We start from the raw sequence: 21633 nt of genomic DNA on the forward strand, positions 1-21633 counted from the left end.
TGAAAAGGTAAGGTGCTCTGCCCTTGAGGAGTATACAGCGTTGGGGAAGACAGACAAGCCAACGTAATTATGATACAATGTAAATGATGTGACAAGTAGCGCCAGATGACCTGGGATAGTTCTTGAAAGGGAAGTCACAATTTTGAATGACCTTCCAAGGTTTTTGTGAACCTTTGGTCTTTTGGGTAAGTGAATTTCCTTTTTATCTAACACATAGCACATATTAATTGCTTAATAGATACTGTTTAGTTGAGTTGAACTGAATGTATGTTTCAGGTGTTCCCCAAGGGCGGATGTTATGATTTCCTTGCATGAGGAATGCTTTTCTTTCTATACTTGATGATGATTCTACTCACATTCCTTTTTTTTAAGTGCCTGCTTAGGTCCCTGTCTTTGTGCATTTCAGTAGGATTTGCTTTTTAACTGCAAAACTTAATTTTATTTAATCACCTTGCATTAAATCAATACCGCTAGCTTGTTGGCCATTGTCTGTTGTTACTAGTTGTTGAACCTAAAGCACTTATCAAAGGTTGTAATACCTAGCTAGTCTGAGATTTAAGCTCAGTTTCTCTTACTCTAAAGACCACACATTTAACTACTATACCTCCTCTCTTCGCGGCCCTCCTGCCTTCCTTCCTTTATTCCTTATTTTATTCATTCCAGCCAATGTTTTGTATCTTATGGTAGTGATAGACTAGTTTACATAGCCATGATTTCTGTGAATTTATAGTTGTCTCCCGTTTTTTACTACTAAGAGCAATGCTGCAGTGAATATCATGTTCTCCTTTGTTAATGTGTGTGAGTGTATCCGCAGGATAGATTTCTGGAATAGGAATTGCTGGGGCAGATATCTCTTAAGGACACCTGGCTGGCTCAGTTCATAGAGCATATGACTCTTAATTTCATAGTCATAAGTTCAAGTCCCACATTGGGCATGGAGCCTACTTAAAATTAAAAAAAAAAAAAAAAAGTTACCTGATGTGGGACTTGATCCCAGAACTCTGGGATCACTATGCCAGCTGAAGGCAGACACTTAACCAATCGAGCCACCCAGGTACTCCAAAAGTTATCTTTTATATAGTAGGTCTGAAATAGTCCAAAATGGTATATAAATTTTCATCACCAATAATTACATTTTCCTTTTTTTGTACCAAAGCCTTTTTTATTATTATTTTTTCTTATTTGACAGAGAAAGCATGAGAAACAGAGAGTAGCAAGGGGAAAGGGAGGAGCAGACTCCCCACTAAGCAGGAAGCCCGATGTGTGGGACTTGATCCCAGGACTCTGAGATCATGACCTGAGCCTAAGGCAGACACTCAGCTGTCTGAGCCACCCAGGCGCCCCTAGACTCATTAATACAGAATGTGGGGTGCCAGGCTGACTCAATCAGTAGGGCATGCAACTCGTGACTTCAGGGTCGTGAGTTGGAGTCCCATGTTGGGCGTAGAGTTTACTTTAAGAGAAAAATACAGGTTCTAATCTGTCTTTTTTTTAAGTCTTTCATTTTTGCTGTTCTGAGAGGTGAAAATGTATCTCATTGCTACCTTCATATTCATTTCCCTGATCACTCTGAGACTGAATACTTTTCACGTGTGTTAACTATAAATATATATATATATATATACTTAGCAAATTGCTTCTCATAGATTTTATAGGATGGATAGTTTTTTCTTAATAACTTATCTGCCAAACTTTTTAAGTTAACATATGCTTGTAAATATTTTCTTCCATTCAAACACTTACCTTTCAACTTGGTTTATAATACAGTCGTTATGTAAATATTTTCTATTTTTACAGAGCTGTATCTTTTAATTTGCTTTTTTTTTTTTAAAGATTTTATTTATTTGACAAAGAGAGAGATCACAAGTAGAGAAAGAGAGGAGGAGGCAGGCTCCCTGCCTAGCAGAGAGCCCGATGTGGGACTTGATCCCAGAACCCTGAGATCAGGACCTGAGCCGACGGTAGAGGCTTAACCCACTGAGCCACCCAGGCAGCCCCTTTTAATTTGCTTTTAACAGAAAATTACTTCCCAGTCTGGGGCCTGTGAGTCCTGTCTTCATTTCTTATTCTCTGATGCCCAGAAGATTGACATATTAATAGGAATCAATCTTGAATTAGCACAAGTGAATTTGTTTGCAGCCAAATACAACCTCAACTAAAGTAATACTTTCTTTAAAAAATAAATCACACATTTTATTTTTTAAATACCTTGGGAAGTTTACAATATAACGAGCAGTTAGGATAAAAAATAGGAAGGAGTTACACTAGGAAAGAGTCCACATTATCATTTTTACTTATTCCCCATGTGTCTGTTGACTTATTTAAAGATATCACAATCAAGGTTGTCATTCATACAGTCTGCACACCATACATGACAAAACAAAACAAAAAGCTAACATTCATATAGGTTACCACAGAAGTCCAGGTCTGAGATCATTCAAAACCTGGAGTCATGATTTGTATTTACAGACTAGATCGTCATTGAAATAAGTACTTCAAGGACAAGAATTAGAACAGGGATTTCTAAATGTTGTCTGTCACCCCGTGATTTTGCAACCATTATAGGAAACACTTCTGTAACAGTGCTTGAAGCTATATCATAACTATATTCTAACTACTGAAAGGTTTTAGAATTGCTTTATCTTGCCTAACCAGGGCTTGGTCTTAAAAGTGTCTTGGGCACCTGGGTGGCTCAGTTGGTTGAGCATCTGGCTCTTGATTTCAGCTCAGGTCATGATCAGGGTCATGAGATCGAACCCTGCGTTTGGCTCCATGCTCAGCAGACAGCCTGCTTGAGATTCTCTCTCTTCTCTCCCTCAGCCCCTGCTCCCCATATGTGCATGCACACACTGTCTCTAAAATAAATATATCTTTTCTTTAAAAAATTGTGTTTGGGGAGCTCCTGGCTGGCTTTGTCTGTAGAACATGTGACTCTTGATCTTGGCGTCATGAGCTGAAGCCCCACGTTGGGCATAGAGTTTACTTTTAAAAAAAAGCTCTCCATATAACATGGGGCTTGAACTCATGAGAATCAAGAGTCTCATGTGCTACCACTGAGCCAGCCAGGTGCCGCAGGCATAGAGCTTACTGAAAAATAATGATAATGCTTTCATACTGAATAGCATGTTGAAATAATATTTTTTATTTATTAGGTTAAAATATAGTATTAAAATTAATTTCACTTGCGTTTTTTTGTTTTACCTTTAATGTGGCTACTAGAAAAATTGAAATTGCGTGGCTCACATAGTCAGTTGGATAGCACTGACTTGGAGGAACCACAGTGCAACTGAAATCAATGATGGTATTTACAGTAATAACTAATACTCACTGTTACTGAAAGAATCAATTGAGAATATTTTTTTTTAAAGATTTTATTTATTTATTTGACAGAGATCACAAGTAGAGAGGCAGGCAGAGAGAGAGAGGGAAGCAGGCTTCCTGCTGAGCAGAGAGCCCGATGCGGGACTCAATCCCAGGACCCCGAGATCATGACCCGAGCCGAAGGCAGCGGCTTAACCCACTGAGCCACCCAGGCGCCCCGAGAATATTTTTTTTTTAAGATTTTATTTGTTTGAGCACACAAGATAGCACAAGTGGGGGAAGCAGCAGGCTCCCCGCTGAGCAGGGAGCCCAGTGCAGGGCTTAGATCCATCCTGGGACCTTGGTATCATGACCTGAGCCAAAGGCAGATGCTTAACCGACTGAGCCATCCAGGTCCCCCTCAACTGAGAATATCAAAACTTTTATTTTATTATTTTTTAAAGGTTTTATTTATTTATTTGACAAAGAGCGAGAGAGGGACCAAAGGCCGGGGGTATGAGCGCGGGGGCCGGCAGTGGGAGAGGGAGAATCAGGCTTCCGAGGAGCAGGGAGCCCAATGCGGGGTGCGGAAGGCAGACGCTTAATGACTGAGCCACCCAGGCACCCCATATCAAAACTTTTATAGCTCTACAAAAATACATAGCTGATAGCAGGAAAGCAAGAGCTGTTTTATTTCTTGAATGCATTTTATAAGCTTTGTTATCTTTTTTTTTTTTTTTAAAGATTTTATTTATTTATTTGACAGAGAGAAATCACAAGTAGGCAGAGAGGCAGGCAGAGAGAGAGGAGGAAGCAGGCTCCCCGCCGAGCAGAAAGCCCAACGTGGGGCTCGAACCCAGGACCTGGGATCATGACCTGAGCCGAAGGCAGCGGCCCAACCCACTGAGCCACCCAGGCGCCCCAGCTTTGTTATCTTTTGATTGGAATAGATCTAAATTTATATTTCCTTAAGTCTCTAGTGATGTAACTCAATAAAAATTGTCAGGGGTTCCTGGGTACCTACTTCTCCCTCTCCCTATGCCCCTCTTCCTTGCTTATGCGCTCCATGTCTCTCTCTCTCTCTCAAGTAAATAAAATCTTTTGAATAAATAAATAATGTCAGCGGGTGGGGGAGGGGCACTTGGGTGACTCAGTTAAGCAGCTGACTCTTGAGTTTTTGTTTTGTTTTTTTTTAAAGATTGTATTTATTTGAGAGAGAAGGAGCAAGAGACCATGAGAAGGGGGAGGGTCAGGCAGAGAAGCAGACTCCCTGCTGAGCAGGGAGCCCAACTGGGGACTCGATCCAGGACTCCAGGATCATGACCTGAGCCAAAGGCAGTTGCCCAACCAACTGAGCCACACAGGCGCCCTGAGTCTTGATTTTGCCTCAGGTCCGGATCCCAGGGTCATGAATTCAAGCCCCACGTTGGTGTCAAGACTGCTCGAGTTTCCCTTGCCACTCCCACTTGTGCTCTGTCTCTATCTCTCTCAAATCTTTAAAAGAAAAATTGTCAGGGGTGCCTCATAGAACATGTGACTCTACATCTCAGGATTGTGAGTTTATGCCCCAATTGGGCATACAGCTTTAAAAATGTCAGAATTTAAGGGGGTTTTTCCCCCTATTTTTGAAGAACTTTTCATGGAATTACTTACAAAATAACCATTCAGACACACACCTGCCTAATCCTCATTTCAAATTAAGTGATATATACAAAAATTGGATGGATATATTAAAATTGATATTCTAGGGGCGCCTGGGTGGCTCAGTGAGTTAAAGCCTCTGCCTTCGGCTCAGGTCATGATCCCAGGGTCCTGGAATCGAGCCCTGCATCTGGCTCTTTGCTCAGCAAGGAGCCGGCTTCCTCCTCACTCTCTGACTGCTTCTCTGCCTACTTGTAATCTCCGTCTGTCAAATAAATAAATAAAATCTTTTAAAAAAAAATTGATATGCTATGGGTTAACTAGCAAATTCATTATATGGTTGATAAATTAGATGTTGCCAATGGATGTGGTCAAATGATGTATAACCCAAAGTAATAATAATGAATATCTTATAGTACTTAATTATTACAAAACCCATTATTTGTGTTACAGTATAGTCCACAAACTAAGGTGTGCAAGAAATACAACTTTATTTTCTTAAAATTCAACTTAATCTCTATTTCAAGCCTCACATCCCACAAAGTTCTTTTTTTTTTTTTATAAGATTTTTATTTATTTATTTGACAGAGACACAATGAGAGAGGGAACACAAGCAGGGGGAGTATGAGAGGGAGAAACAGGCTTCCTGCTGAGCACGGAACCTGATGCGGGGCTCGATTCCAGAACCCCGGGATCACAACCCGGGCCAAAGGCAGCCATTTAATGACTGAGCCACGCAGGTGCCCCCACATCCCACAAGATTTTTAACATGTCAATTTAGAGTTCTCTCCCTTTTTCTTAGAGTTGAATCAGCGTTCTAGGTGCTTACTTAATACCAGATGAGAGGGGCACCCATTTGTCTCCAGTCATATTATCTGAGAAGGCCACTATCCCAGTTAGTTCCAAATCATTCATTTATAGGTATCCCTGGTCCTGCATACTTAGCTCAACAGTTCTCATGCTACTTCTCAGGCATGCGCAGGACTCAAAACGACAGAGCTTTTGTGCTGTGCTATAACTTGCCCAGTTCAGGCCAGTTCAGTTCTTCACCTATCCGGGTAAGGATAGGTCCGTGTGGGATCCAGCAACATGTTTACAGAAGAAGTATGCAAGACAGGAAAAAGTAACAGAAAAAAGAATGAGTGTTCAAGACCAAGTGAGAAATTGTATTATTTACTTTTTTGTTTCTTTTTAAGGAGACTCTGTGCCCAATATGGTGCTTGAACTCATGACCCCAAGATCCAGAGTCGCATGCTCTATCTACTAACTGAGCCAGTCAGGCACCCTTGCCCCTTTTATTTACCATTCTTTGGTTGAAAGAAATAGAAACTAACTCCACTAGATTAAGCAAAGGAAAAAATTATTGTAAATATGTGAGAGACTTGTGAAATCTTAGGAAGTGTATGAATAATAAGCCTCATGAAGTCCAGGAGCCCAGGCAACTATGGGTTTCCTGACAGGACTTTTTAGAGAGGCTACTTCAGTTTCCTGTTGATTCCCCAACTGTGTTCCTCAGGCTCATGGACTCTCAGTTTAAAATTCCCATTTTCCTGAGGAGACAGACTCTGATCACAAAGCTTAAATCAAGTGCATTCTTGCATCAACCAATTATACTCACTAGGACTACAGGTTTGGGATTCATTCTTAAAAAGGGCAAAGGTCAGGGGCACCTGGGTGGTTCAGTGGGTTAAAGCCTCTGCTTTCGGCTCAGGTCATGATCCTGGGGTCCTGGGATGGAGCCCCCGCATCAGGCTCTCTGCTCAGCAGGGAGCCTGCTTCCTCCTCTCTCTCTGCCTGCCTCTCTGCCTACTTGTGATCTCTCTCTGTCAAATAAATAAATAAAATCTTTAAAAAAAAAAAAATAAGGGGCGCCTGGGTGGCTCAGTGGGTTAGGCCGCTGCCTTCGGCTCGGGTCGTGATCTCAGGGTCCTGGGATCGAGCCTCACATCGGGCTCTCTGCTCAACAGGGAGCCTGCTTCCTCCTCTCTCTCTGCCTGCCTCTCTGCCTGCTTGTGATTTCTCTCTGTCAAATAAATAAATAAAATCTTTTTAAAAAATAAATAAATAAAATAAAATAAAATAAAAAGGGCATAGGTCGTTAGCTGACCTTTGTTACCATCTAACCTACTAATTCTTTTATATCAGTAGAGTTAAGAAGACAGCAGGTGTAAAAATACTAAAGGAGGAACTTGCTGGTGTGTTTGGGACACAGCAAAAAAATCTCAGCAGCTGAAGAAAATTGGTAAAAAGAAAATGGGAGAACGTAAAGAATGGGATAGGTTGATAAGATTCCATCTGTAGAAATTTTTTGAGTGTCAGATTGCCCTATAGCAACTGTAGATTTTAAATAAGGGAAAGATAACAGAAAATATCAATCTAAAAAACAAACAAACAAAAACAATTTAAAAAAAGCATCAGGGGGCGCCTGGGTGGCTCAGTGGGTTAAGCCTCTGCCTTCAGCTCAGGTCATGATCCCAGGGTGCTGGGATTGAGCCCCACATCGGGCTCTCTGCTCAGCAGGGAGCCTGCTTCCTTCTCTGTCTCTCTGCCTGCCTCTCTGCCTACTTGTGACCTCTGTCTGTCAAATAAATAAATATTGAAAAAAAAAATAAAAGCATCAATATGTCAGCTATTGGAAGGAAAAAAGAAGACACAGGTATCAGTGAATCAAGGTTAAAAGCGACTAGAATACTTCAGTCATGAAGAAACAGAATTCAGTGAAATTAAAAAAGATGCTGTGAATGCAAGGCCAGGGTCAGAGGAAGAGCTGACAATCCCTGGTGACTGATCAGATAAAAATGTTGGAGGAAATGGAAGAGTGAAATCTATTTACAATATTTTAGGCTAGGTGACCAAACACAGCAGTTAATTAAAAAAAAAAAAAAAAAAAAAAGGATGAGAGTGGAATTTTCAGGAGGTGGGCTGCTAGGGTGAGGATGGTAATTGTAAACTTTTTAGTATGTATATGGTGGTGGGGTTCTTCGTGAATGTGTCCAACAAATTGTCGGACAAACAGAAACTATAATCAGATACTAGCAAGAGGCCAAATACAAGGACGGACTTGGGTTTCCCCCCGTAGCTGTGCTGTCGAAGCTGTGATGCCGGAGCAATACTCTGGGAGTATAAGGTTATATTTCTTAGTCATATATTTGCAACAGTTCTATATTTAGTCATTTAAATATGCAAAAGCACAGCTAAAATTCAGTTAAAGTAACCTAACTAATCACTTGATGTTGCATAAAGCACCAGTGTTTATGTCCTATAAATAGCAATTGCACGAACAACTACCTTGTCAACTTCTTAAATAGTATAGCATGAATAGAAAACTGAACTTTGGGGGCGCCTAGGTGATTCAATTAAGGGACTGCCTTCAACTCTGGTCATGATCTCAGGGTCCTGAGATTGAGCCCCATGTCAGGCTCCCCACTCAGCAAGGAGTCTGCTTATCCCTCTCCCTCTGTCCCTCCCTTTGCTCTCACTTTCATGCTCTGTCTCTCCATCTGTCTCTCTCTAAAAAAAGCCAATAATCTTTAAAATTAAAAAAAAAAATGGAATGGTGAAGATTTCTTAAAAAAAACAAACTGTACTTTGAAGTTTAGTAAAGAGCAATGAAATTTTACAAAAGGAACTCGTAGATAAACAGCACCCAAATCAAGAAACATAAGCACCCTAGGAGCCCTCTTCCAGTCACTCTTACTCCTTCTGGAAAGGGAGGAGGCATAGATTAGTTTCACCTGATACTGTATTTTACATAAATAGAATCAAATGTTTAGATGTTCTTTTGTGTCATTGGTTTGCTCATTCCAGGAAAAATTCTAAATCATCAGAAAGAAACTAGTTCTTTACATTGGCATACATTTATGCAATTGAGTGCTCTGCAAAGCTTAAGATTGAAGTGGATGAAAGATGTTACAAGTCACTAATAAATTATGAGCCCATCTGGTAAATACATTAATGTGTCCACTTTACAGAAGCATGTATCATATGTGTGCTGTTACATACATTAAACACACTTTGTTTTTAAGGTTTTTATTTCTTTGACAGAGAGATAGCACAAGTAGGCAGAGAGACAGGCAGAGAGAGAGGGAGAAGCCGGCTCTCTGCTGAGCATGGAGCCAAACGCAGGCCTCAGTCCCAGGGCTCTGGAATCATGACCCAAGGCAAAGGTGGCTGCTTAACCGACTGAGCCACACAGGTGCCCCTAAACACATTTTAAATAATACACAGAAAATTGATAACTGATCCCTTTGGTGAAGAATTGAAGTGAAGACAGCCTTTTTTATTTTATGTCTTTGTGTCCTGTTTGCATTTTTTTTTTTAAGATTTTGTTTATTTGAGAGACAGTGCCTGTGATCAGTGAGGGAAGGAGGGGGTTGGGCACAGCAGAGGGAGAGGGCCAACAGACTTTGTACTAAGCATGAAGCCCCGACTCTGGGGGTCCCATCCTGGGACCCTGAGATCATGACCCCAGCGGAAACAAAGAGTTAGCCTTGTTAACTAACTGAGCCACCCGGGCACCCCTGTTTGCATATTTTAATAAACATGAATTTTATTCAATTTTAAAAATATGAAGAGAAATTGAAGAATCCTTCAAATACAATCCTCACATTTAATTTGAGAACCCTTGTTGACAACTGTGCAATAAGACATTGGCCCTTGAAATTAAATTACAGTGTTGAAAATGGTCTGAAAATTCTAGGAGTGAGTGGTAACCCACTTAAAATTGTTGATTTAAACTATTAAAATTGTTGGTTTAAACTGTGAATCAGGCCATTTTCACAGTCATGATTTTCAAGCTCCCTAGAATAAAATCAGACTGTAATTAGTATGCATATCTATTACTCAGGAAATCCAAACAGTTTTAAAAGAAAGTAATGGAAAAAACAAAAAGAAAAGAATGTTTGGGAGCTTTAGCAGCTATTACTAAGGAAACCAACTCTATTTGCCCTGTCACTAGATTTTAAAAGAAAAGAAAATAAAAAGCCATAAAGGCAGCCAGAAACCCCAAAACTTTAAATTTTTATATTTTTAAAATTGAAATTTATTTAAGTAATCTCTATACCCTACATGGGGTTTGAACTCACAACCTTGAGATCAACAGTCAAATGCTCTACCGAAAGCCAGCCAGGCCTTACGTTGAGGTTATGAGTTAAAGCCTCCAGGTTGGGTATGGAGCCTACTTAAAAATGGAGGGACATCTGAATGTCTCAGTTGGGCATATGACTTTTGGTCTTGGCTTGGGTCTTAATCTCAGGGTCATGGGTTTGAGCCCCGTGTTGGGCCTAATTAACAAAATTTAAAGAAAAATTTTCTAAGAAAAAAAATTCTTCCCCTATTTTTATATTTGAGTTACATAAATAACACAAATTCACTAAGGAAAAAAACAGAAAGATATATGAGAACAAAAAGGAAAAAGAAGTCATCGATTTTTTTTTAAGTTTTATTTACTTATTTGAGAGAGAACAAGTGGGGGACAGGGGAGAGGTGGGTGGGGAAAGGGAGAAGCTGAGCGGGGTGCCCGATATGGGGCTCCATCCCAAGACCCTGAGACCATGACCTGAGCCAAAGGCAGACACATAACCGACTGAGCCCAGTCGTGACCAAAATTTTTTACATATTATTACATTGTTTCATAACTTCCCATGTTTACTGAAGAATATACTGTAAAGATTTTTCTGTCAATAGATACTATCTTGTCTGATTTTTTTAATTTTTATTTTTTTTCTAAGAGTTTTATTTTTAAGTAATGTCTACACCCAACAAGAGGCTCAGACTTACAACCCCAAGATCAAGAGTTGCATGTTCTTGGGGCGCCTGGGTGGCTCAGTGGGTTAAGCCGCTGCCTTCGGCTCAGGTCATGATCCCAGGGTCCTGGGATCGAGCCCTGCATCGGGCTCTCTGCTCAGCATGAAGCCTGCTTCCTCCTCTCTCTCTCTGCCTGCCTCTCTGCCTACTTGTGATCTCTCTCTCTCTCTCTGTCAAGATAATAAATAAAAAAAAAATAAAATCTTTAAAAAAAAAAAAAAGAGTTGCATGTTCTTCCGACTGAGCCAGCCAGATGCCCATCCAAGGCAGGTTTTTAATCTGAATATATAGATAGTAGTAGTATGTACCATCTAGCACATTCTTGGTATATGGTAGTCGGTCAGTTGTGAATCTTTCAATAATAGCATCATTATTTTGAATAGCTACTCGGTACACCATTATATTATCTACTATAGCTTAAGATTTATTTTATTTTATTTTTAAATAATCTCTACCCACAACATGGGGCTCAAACTTACAGTCCTGAGATCAAGAGTCACATATTTTACTGACTTGAGCCAGCCAGGTTAGCTCCCTGCTATAACCTATTAGTCAACTCATTATTGCTTGACATTTGGTTTTCTAATTTATTATTATTTTATGTGTGTATTTAGGCCAAATTCCTAGAAGTGTTGAGGCACCAGGGTGGCACAGTCGATTGAGCAACCAACTCTTGAATTCAGCTCAGGTCACCATCTCAGAGTCCTGGGCGCGGGCCTACATCAGGATCGGTGCTCCCTCTTCTCCCTCTGCCCCTCCCACTCATGCTCTCAATCTCTCTCTAAAATAAATAAATAAATCTTTAAAAAAAAATTCCTAGAAGTGTTCATGACAGATAAGGGGTGGATACAAAAGAGGGGGTCCATGAATTCCTAAAAACCTGCTAAATACTGTTCTCTTTTTTTTTTTTTTAAAGATTTGTTTGTTTATTTGAGAGAGAACAGGAATGAGGAGAGGGGCAGGGGTAGATGGAGAGAATCTCAAGCAGACTCCCTGCTGAGTGGACAGCCTGAGGTGGGGCTCCATCTCAGGACCCTAGATCACGACCTGACCTGAAACCGGGAATTGTAGGCTTAACCAGCTGCGTCACCTACGTGTCCTGAGAGCCTGCTAAATCATTCTGAAAGCACTTTTTTTTTCCTCTCCTGTAAAGTTGATATGGTTTTTGGCCTGCATGACAAGAAACTACCTTGCTACCACGACCATGACTGACTAGACCAGAGCCAAAGGCAAATATGTGGGCTGGACCTCAGAGAGGTCAAGAGTCTCTAGGGAGACTAATCAAATCCCATTCAGTTGGTTTGCCACTGGACGCCGGATCATCTTCTCTCTCAGGTGGTAGGTCTCTCAGGAGCAAGCTGAAGTCGTGTGGTGGTACTCCAAGAGGATTGCTTTCATCACAAGGATGTCTGAAGAGCTGAGGGGTTGACATATGTGTCTTACACTGAAGTAATATGGGCATGTCCCTCTCCTACCACTTTATAGAACCTTATCTTCCATCTTCAGAATGAAATAGGAGAATCTGGAAGGTAGGAAAACATTAGACATTTTTAAGGCAGTATAAATTTTTCATGTTCTGAATACACCTGTCATGCCTCTGAGCACCACCTGAGCTGTTGCTCTCTATCCATGCCAGCATAATAAATACTCATACGTGCTGTTTCTTTCCAATTGTGGGTTTAGTGTTTTGGTGGGCTGATAAAAAACACTGCCTCCTGGAGCGCCTGGCTGGCTCAGTCAGTGGAGCATGTGCCTCTTGCTCTCAGGGTTGTGAGTTCAAATTCCACATTGGGCATAGAGCTTACTTTTTATTTTATTTTTTTAAGATTTTTATTTATTTATTTGACAGAGAGAGATCACAAGTAGGCAGAAAGGCAGGCAGAGAGAGAGGGGGAAGCAGGCTCCCCCACAAGCAGAGAGCCCGATGTGGGGCCCAATCCCAGGACCCCGGGATCACGACCCGAGCCAAAGGCAGAGGCTTTAACGCACTGAGCCACCCAGGTGCCCCAGAGCTTACTTTTTAAAAAATAGTAAAAAATAATTTAAGGGGCGCCTCGGTGGCTCAGTGGGTTAAGCTCTGCCTTCAGCTCAGGTTGTGATCTCAGAGTCCTGGGATCGAGCCCCACATCGGGCTCTCTGCTTGGCAGGGAGCCTGCTTCCCCTCTCTCTGCCTGCCTCTCTGCCTACTTGTGATCTCTCTCTCTCTGTGTCAAATAAGTAAAAATAAAATCTTAAAAAAAATTTTTTTTTTTAAAAACTGACTTTCTAAGAATAAGCTGTCTGCAAACGTCTGATCATATCATAGTATGGACTTGAATTCCCCATTGATCCTACTCAAGATTCAAATTCTCAAGACTGTTCTCTGCTTCTATGGACATATTTTGGTTTGGATGATGCTGGCATTGGTCTCAGCTTTAATATATCATATTTCAAATTCTCTTAGATTACTTTTAAAGGAGAAAAGCTGACCTCAGTGTCAATGAATAAATAGATTTTTCAGTTTAACAATGGACCATATTCTCTATTACATATTTACCCTCTCTAACCAAAAACTATCCACTTTGATTTTCTAGGTGGCCTGAAGTTCATCTCCCTATCCATATTTGATTTTGAGTGTGTGGGAGGAGAGACCTAACCTATAGTGTATTTTATTTTATTTTATTTTATTTTATTCTTTAAAGATCTTATTTATTTTATTTGAGAAAGAAAGAGAATGTGAGCAGGGGGTGGGGGTAGAGCAGATGGAGAGGGAGAAGTAGGTTTCCGCTGAGCAGGAATCTGGACACAGACCTCAAACCCAAAACCCTAAGATCATGACCTGAGCTGAAGACAGACACTTAACCAACTGAGCCACCCAGGCACCCCAAGTGTATATTTTTAAAGATTTTACTTTTAAGGAATCTCTACAACCAGTATGGGGCTTGAACTCACAACCCTGAGATCAAGAGTTGCATGTTCCATTGACTGAGCCAGCCAGGCACCCCCCATAGTGTATTTAATCCTATGTAATACATAGTGGGTACCATTTCTTTCTGACTGTAAAACAAGTATAGTTAGGTGAAAAAGCAAGTTGAAGAGTAGAATGATTTCACTTATATAAAACAAGTGTATACATACATACAGATATAAAATTTGTATATGTATACAAAAAATATGGACAAATGTAAACCAAAATATTAACTAGTTATATCTGCAGAGTGGGCTGGGGTGTAGATTTTCACATTTAATTTATATGTCTCTGTATTAATTAATACTAAAAACTAATACAGGTGTTTACTGTGCCAAGCACTATAGCAAGCACTATAAATTTCTCAAGTCATACTTCCTTTTTTTTTTTTTAAGATTTTATTTAGTTATTAGAGAGAGAGAGAATGCGAGAGAGCACGAGAGGGTGGAGAGTCAAAGGAAGAAGTAGACTCCCCACTGAGCAGGGAGCCCAAAGTGGGACTCAATCCCAGGACTCCAGGATCATGACCTGAGCCAAAAGCAGTCACTCAACTGACTGAGCCACCCAGGTGCCCCTAAGTCATACTTTCTTATAACAATCCTATGAGATAGATACATTTTATAGATGAAGAAACTGAGGATCAGAGAGATTAAGAAACTTGTCCAAGACCACACAGCTAGTAAATGGCAAAACTGGAATTTCTTTTTTTTTTTTTTTAAGATCTTATTTGAGAGAGCGAGAGTATATGAATTGGGGTGGGTGAGGGGCAGAGGGAGGAGATAAAGAGAGAGAAGCAGACTCTCCACTGAACAGGAAACCCAACTCAGGGCTCCATCCCAGGACCCCAAGATCATGCCCTGAGCCAAAGGCAGATGGTCAACCAACTGAGCCCTCCAGATGCCACAGAACTGGGATTTCAAACCAGGTCTCAGCAGTGCCTCGATAAGTGCCTGGTGCATAGAAACCATCAAAAAAGAATATGTTTGGGGCGTTTCGGTGGTTCAGTGGATTAAGCCTCTGCCTTCTGCTCATGTCATGATTTCAGGGTCCTGGGATCAAGCCCCAAATCGGGCTCTCTGCTCAGCAGGGAGCCTGCTTCCCCCTCCCCCTCTGCCTGCCTCTCTGCCTACTTGTGATCTCTCTCTCTCTCTGTCAAATAAATAAAATTAAAAATCTTAAAAAAAAAAAAGAAAAAGAATATGTTGGTCATCTCAATAAATGCAGAAGTGTTTGGCAATTCAACATCTTTAATGATAACACTCTCAACAAATTAGGTACAGAAGAAATATATATCGACATAATAAACACTTTGTATGACAAGCCCATTGCTAACAACATACTCAGTGAAAAGCTAAAAGTTTTTCCTTTAAGATGAGGAACAAGAAAAAGGTATCTACCCTTACCACTTCTATATATACTGGGAGTCCTAGTTAAAGCAATCAGGCAACAAAAAGAACTAAAATGCATCCAAATAGAAAAGAAAGAAATAAAATTATCAAGGCACCTGGGTGGCTCAGTCAAGTATCCATCTTCAGCTCATGTTCAGGGTCCCAGGGTCTTAGGATCAAGCCCCACGTTACCCACATCAGGCTATGTGCTTAGTGGGGAGTCTGCTTCTCCCTCTCCCTCTGCCTGCTGCTCCCCCTGCTTGTCCTCCCTCTCTGTCGAATACATAAATAAATCTTAAAAATTATCTGTTTGAAGGTGCCATGCTCTTATATATAAAAAGCACTCCACACTCCTCCGAAAACTGTTAAAACTCTTAAATGAATTCAGTAAAGTTGAAGGATAAAAAAATCAACACACAAAAGTCAATTGCATTTCTGTTCAGTAACAATGAACTATTCATAACTTTCATTTACAATAGCATCAAAAAGAATAAAACATGGGGTTCCTGGCTGGCTCAGTCAGTAGAGCATGCAAATCTTGATCTCAAGTTTGTGAGTTCAAATCCCCCATTGGCAGTAGAATTTATTTTTAAAAAAGTAAATTAAATATTTCAGAAGATATTTAACCAAGTTGCTGAAAGATTTATATACTGGAAATTATAACACATTGATGAAAGAAAACAAAGAAGACACAAATAAATGGAAAGATGCCTTATATTTATGAATTGGAAGAATTAAAATTGTTAAAATGTCCTTACTACCCAAACCAATCTATAGATTCATTGCAGTCCCTATCAAAATTCCAATGGCATTTTTCACAGAAATAGGAAAAAAAAAAAGCATAAAATTTGTATGGGAACACAAAGCCAGAGCAATCCTAAGAAAGAACAAAGCTAAGAGAAAAAGAAAAAAAAAAAAAGAACAAAGCTAGAGGCATTATACTCCCTGATTTGTCAAACTATATTACAAAGCTATAGTATTAAAAAAAAAAAAAAGCAAACATGTTACTGGCATAATAACAAACACACAGACCAATGGAACAGAATAGACAGTCCAGAAATAAACCCATGCACATAGTCAACTAATTTTTTACAAGGGCACCAATAATACATAATGGGTAAAGTATAATCATTTCAATAAATGGTGTTGGGAAAACTGGACAGATACACACAAAAGAATGAAATCAGACCCTTACACTATATACTCAGCGCAGAGTCTGCTTGAGATTCCCCTCCCTCTGCCCCTCCCCCTTCATCCCACTCATGCATTTTCTCTCTCTCTCTAAAATAAATAAATCTTTAAAAAAATAATACTATATTGTGTACTTGAAATGTGGCATAAAAGTAAATCCTCAGTGTTCTCACCACAAAAAAGGGAAGAAAAATTAAAAACTGGTAACTGTTGTGAGGTGATGGATGTGTTAACTAACTTGAGTGTGGTTGGGGCGCCTGGGTGGCTCAGTCGGAAGCATCTGCCTTCGGCTGGGGTCATGATCTCTTGGCATCCGGGATCCAATCCTGTATCAGGCTCCCTGCTCAGTAGGAGGTCTACTTCTCCCACTCCCTTTGCTCCCCTCCCCCTCCCCCCTCCTCGCTTATGCTCTCTGCTCTTTCGCTCTCAAATAAATAAATAAAATCTTAAAAAAAAACACAAAAACTTGATTTGGCTCTCATTTCACAATATATATATTAAATAAATCATTGTGTTGTCCACCCTTAAAAAAGATAAAAGATTATAGATTAAGTTTATTTTAATTATAAAAGAATAAACTATTTTTATTGCTGAAGAAATATTCATTTACATATAATATTAACTTCAAATTATTCCTATTTAGTGACATTTTCTTGCACCCAGTCCATCTTGAAGTACTGCCAAGAAATATATGCCAAAATAGAGAATGTAATCCTTTTTTTTTTTCTTTTAGATTTTTTATTTATTTATTTGACAAAGTTCACAAGTAGGCAGAGAGGCAGGCAGAGAGAGGAGAGGAAGCAGGCTCCCTGCTGAGCAGAGAGCCCGATGCGGGACTCTATTCTAGGACCCTGGGATCATGACCTGAGCCAAAGGCAGAGGCCTTAACCCACTGAGCCACCCAGGTGCCCCAAGAATGTAATTCTTTTCATTTATTCTTTAAATCAGATTTTTTTTAAAAGATTTTATTTATTTATTTGACAGAGAGAGATCACAAGTAGACAGAGAGGCAGGCAGAGAGACGGAGGGAAGCAGGCTCCCCGCTGAGCAGAGAGCCCGATGTGGGACTCGATCCCAGGACCCCGAGATCACGACCTGAGCCGAAGGCAGCGGCTTAAACCACTGAGCCACCCAGGCGCCCTTTAAATCAGATTTTAACCAATTTAGACATCTTTCTCCATTGGTTTAATTTGTGAGGCCAACATCTATGAAATCATATGGAAGCATATTAACTGTAGACCTGGGTTCTACTGAATATTGCCCATCATAGACAGCAACCTTGGTAGGATATATAGGGAGTATTTCATAATGTTTCTGATTCTGGACTCAAAACCCTATCCTACCACTTACTAGCTAACTACTTTTGGTAAGTTATTTTACCTTTTTGTGCCTTAGCATGGAGCACTCTGGCATGTAGCAAGGGCTTTACACTTGGTCATTACTATAAGAATCAAAATTGAATCCCAATTCTTTTCAAAGACATTTTATCTATATTAAAGATATTACTTTATATTGCAATTACCAATAACTTAATAGATATTAACTGTTGTTTATATAAATGATAGAATAATCTTTGAAGAAGGAATATGATAAAAATAAGCTTTTTTAAAAAAAGATTTTATTTATTTGAGAGAGAGCACAAGAGATTGAGAGGACAAGTGGGGGGAGGGGCAGAGGGAGAAACAGACCCCTCTGCAGGGTAAGGAGCCTGACTCGGGCCTCCATCCCTGGAGTCTGGGATCATGACCGGAGCTAAAGTCAGATGCTTAACAAACCGAGCCACCTAGGTACCCAAGAAAAGTGAGCTTTCTATGCCATGGTACTTGTGAAATTTACTTTTGAATTATTTTAGGTGGGGGAGGGGTGATGGGCGAGGGAGAGAGAGAATCTTTTTTTTTTTTTTTTTTAGATTTTTATTTATGGGGCTCCTGGGTGGCTCAGTCCTTGGGTGACTGCCTTTGGCTTGGATGATGATCCCAGGATCCTGGGATCCAACCCTACATTGGGCTTCCTGCTCAGCCAGAAGCCTGCTTCTCACTTTCCCACTCTCCCTGCTTGTGTTTCGTTTCCTCTCTTGCTGTTTCTCTCTCTGTCAAGTGAACGGATAAAATCTTTAAAAAAAAATATTTATTTGACAGAGAGAGATCACAAGTAGGCAGAGAGGCAGGCAGAGAGAGAGGGGGAAGCGAGCTCCCCGCTGAGCAGAGAGCCCACAGCAGGCCTGATCCTAGGACCCTGAGATCATGACCTGAGCCAAAAACAGAGGCTTAACCCACTGAGCCACCCGGGCGCCCCGAGAGAGAATCTTAAGCAGGCTCCACACCCAGTACAGAAACTTATGCAAGGCTCCCTCTCATGACCCTCAGATCATGACCTAAATTGAAATTAGGGATCAGACACAACTGCTTGAGTTACCCAGATGCCCCTATTTCTTAATTTTTAAAGAATTTTCAGGTCTCAAGGTAATAAATATCATTTTGGAGTGCACAGTGAAAGAACAACAAAAAATGCTTATTGACTGACCTATAAGCAAACATAAGTAATCTTCCTTTTTTTGACAAATTTTGCACATTTCTTTGACCTAATTTTTTCTATTCATTCTTCTTTTCTCATTCTTATATTTTCAGTCTTCAGTTTCTTTTCTAGTTCTTTGTATAAATTCCTCATTTTTGTTACTTTATTTTATTTTATTTTCCCTTATAAAACAGGTTCCGTTTTTTTTTTTTTTTAATGTTATTTGTTTATTTGAAGGAGGTAGGAAGCGGGAGCATAAGCAGGAGGAGCGGCAGAGGGGAAGGGAAGCAGACTCCTCACTGAGCAGGGAGAGCCAGCTGGGTTTGATCTCAGGACCCTAGGACCATGCCTGGAGCAGAAGGCAGATGCTTAACCTACTAAGCCACCCAGGCACCCCAAAACACAGTTTCCATTAAGAATCAGTAAAGGAGGGGTGCTCTCTCCCCACTCATTCTCTCTCTCTCTGTCTCTCAAATAAATAAAATCTTTAAAAAAAAAAAAGAAAAAGAAAAACTCACAGTCTTAAATCTATATAAGTAATTAATTTAGAAACTTCTTTAATTTCTGTAATATAAGAACTAAAAATCCCTTGAATGTAGAATAGTTTCAACAGGTTAAACGTTTATTGATGGTTCTAAAAGTTCAGATTCTTTCTGAAGCAGGGATAGGTAGGTCTGAGAAAGGAGGGCTGCATTTGGAATAATCATTCCAAGCATCATCAGGTAAATATTCCTTATGTTACAGACGAGAAGCAGAAGCCCTGAGTTACTCAATCACTTACCCAAAGTCACAGGCCTAATGGAATTGTCCCAGATGCTGCAGTTAGGTGCTAAAGCCAACACTAGGAAAACACCGCTAATTGTCAAATTTATCCAGGGAAAAAAGAATCCCCCAGGAATAAGCCTCATTAGAAAAATTAATTTTTTAAGTTCAACAGAGCCAATTTTCCCATTACTAGAAGCAGTCCCTATTCTTTCTGGTGGACAGTGTTGTATGAGAAGGTCGTGTCCTATGACAAGTGAATCTTTTTTTTTTTTAAGTTATGTCTACACCCAGTTGTGGGGCTCGAACTCACAACCCTGAGATCAAGTGAATCTATATTTATTTATTTATTTTTAATTTATTTGACAGACAGAGATCACAAGCAGGCAGAGAGGCAGGCAGAGAGAGAGAGAGAGGAGGAAGCAGGGTCCCCATCGAGCAGAGAGACCGTTGCGGGCTGAGCTGAAGGCTCATGGGACGACAACCTGAGCAGAAGGCAGAGGCTTTAACCCACTAAGCCACCCAGGCACCCCCCCAAGTGAATCTTTAAATGCTGAATCACACACAAGTGTAGTTCAATGTTCACACTCTGAAAAGAATTTAGAAAATGAAGCCTGGGAAGAGTTTATTCCTATTTCCCAATTAAGACTTCTTCATAGGCATGCCTGGGTGGCTCAGTGGATTAAGCCTCTGCCTTGGGCTCAGGTCATGATCCCAGGGTCCTGGGATCGAGCCCTGAGACGGGCTCTCTGCTCAGTGGGGAGCCCGCTTCCCCCTCTCTCTGCCTGCCTCTCTGCCTACTTGTGATCTCTCTCTCTGTCAAATAAATAAATAAAATTTAAAAAAAGACTTCTTCATACAATTAAATTATTACACTGCCCTTCCTCTCCTCTTCTTCCTTTTCTTTGCTTCACTCCTTTTTCTCCCTCTCTCCTTCCTCAGTTTGGAGGGTTTGTTATTTAAGGCAAATGCATATATTTCTTGACCCCACCAAGGCTGATAGGCCCTTAGGAATACTACAGGTACTGGAACAATGGGAACAGAGAAGGAAGTGTAAGAATGATAAGCATCTGCTATCAAAGAATCTGCCTGGTGATTTTCTTCGGTTTACATCAGGTAGGAAGTATTACCCTTTTTTTTCTCACCATTCCAATAACTTGCTCTCTCAAACCCCAGACCTCATTTCTCAATACTTAATATAATTTTGGCCAAAAAGTTAGTCCTGCTATTTAAACACTTGGAACTGAATCTATGGGTTCCACTTTTCAGTACTTTGCTCTGCCTAGCTCCTTAATGGGTTTGAAAAAGTATCACTTGGAAATCATTCCTCCCGAGGCTATCAAGCCTTGGCAAAATTCCCACACCGATTTGTTATCCATCCGCTCTGCTTTTGATTGAAATTCACCAGAGTATCCTGGAGTTATGTGGACCCCCGAGTGAACAATTACAGCTCAATTACAGATTGCTTCTTATATATGTAGAATATTAAAATTTTTAAAAATAGAAGTTCATGCTAGAACCAGACAGTGTAACATCACATTTTCGCTTTTCTTGAATACACTTGGCATATCTAAAAGATTAAGATTTTTAAGAGCTATTTTCAGCTTTGTTTCTACTCCAATTGAAGGCCGTGAAATGTTGAGTAGAGATGCAATTGCGTTCAATGAAGCTGACAGCGTACACAAAGGTTCTGGGGAGCAAGGGCTGCCCTGGTTTGACTGAGGCTGAACATCAAAGGTTTTGCAGCTCAGGGCAGGTGGAGCGGCTTCAGAAATGTATTTCAGATATACAGTATTGAGATTGGTTTGGGAAAACTTGAACTACTTTTGCATGATCGAGTTCAGGGTATCAGTCCAAGGCTATTCTTTCTGGCACACATTTACAATAGAACTATTTTACGCGGTGATGCTGGAGGAAATAGGACAGGGAGCTGTGAAAGCACATTAAGTATACAAACAACAGGAGAAAGGCTAATAGTGCAAATTATTATTATATTATCTTATGCACAGTGATTCTTGCTTTAAATGGCTTATATTGCCAACAGTATAACTCATGGATTTTACTTCTATATTGATGCTCATTTTA

This window comes from Lutra lutra, chromosome 2, assembly GCF_902655055.1.
Source record: "Lutra lutra chromosome 2, mLutLut1.2, whole genome shotgun sequence".
In the NCBI taxonomy this organism is placed as follows: Eukaryota; Metazoa; Chordata; class Mammalia; order Carnivora; family Mustelidae; genus Lutra; species Lutra lutra.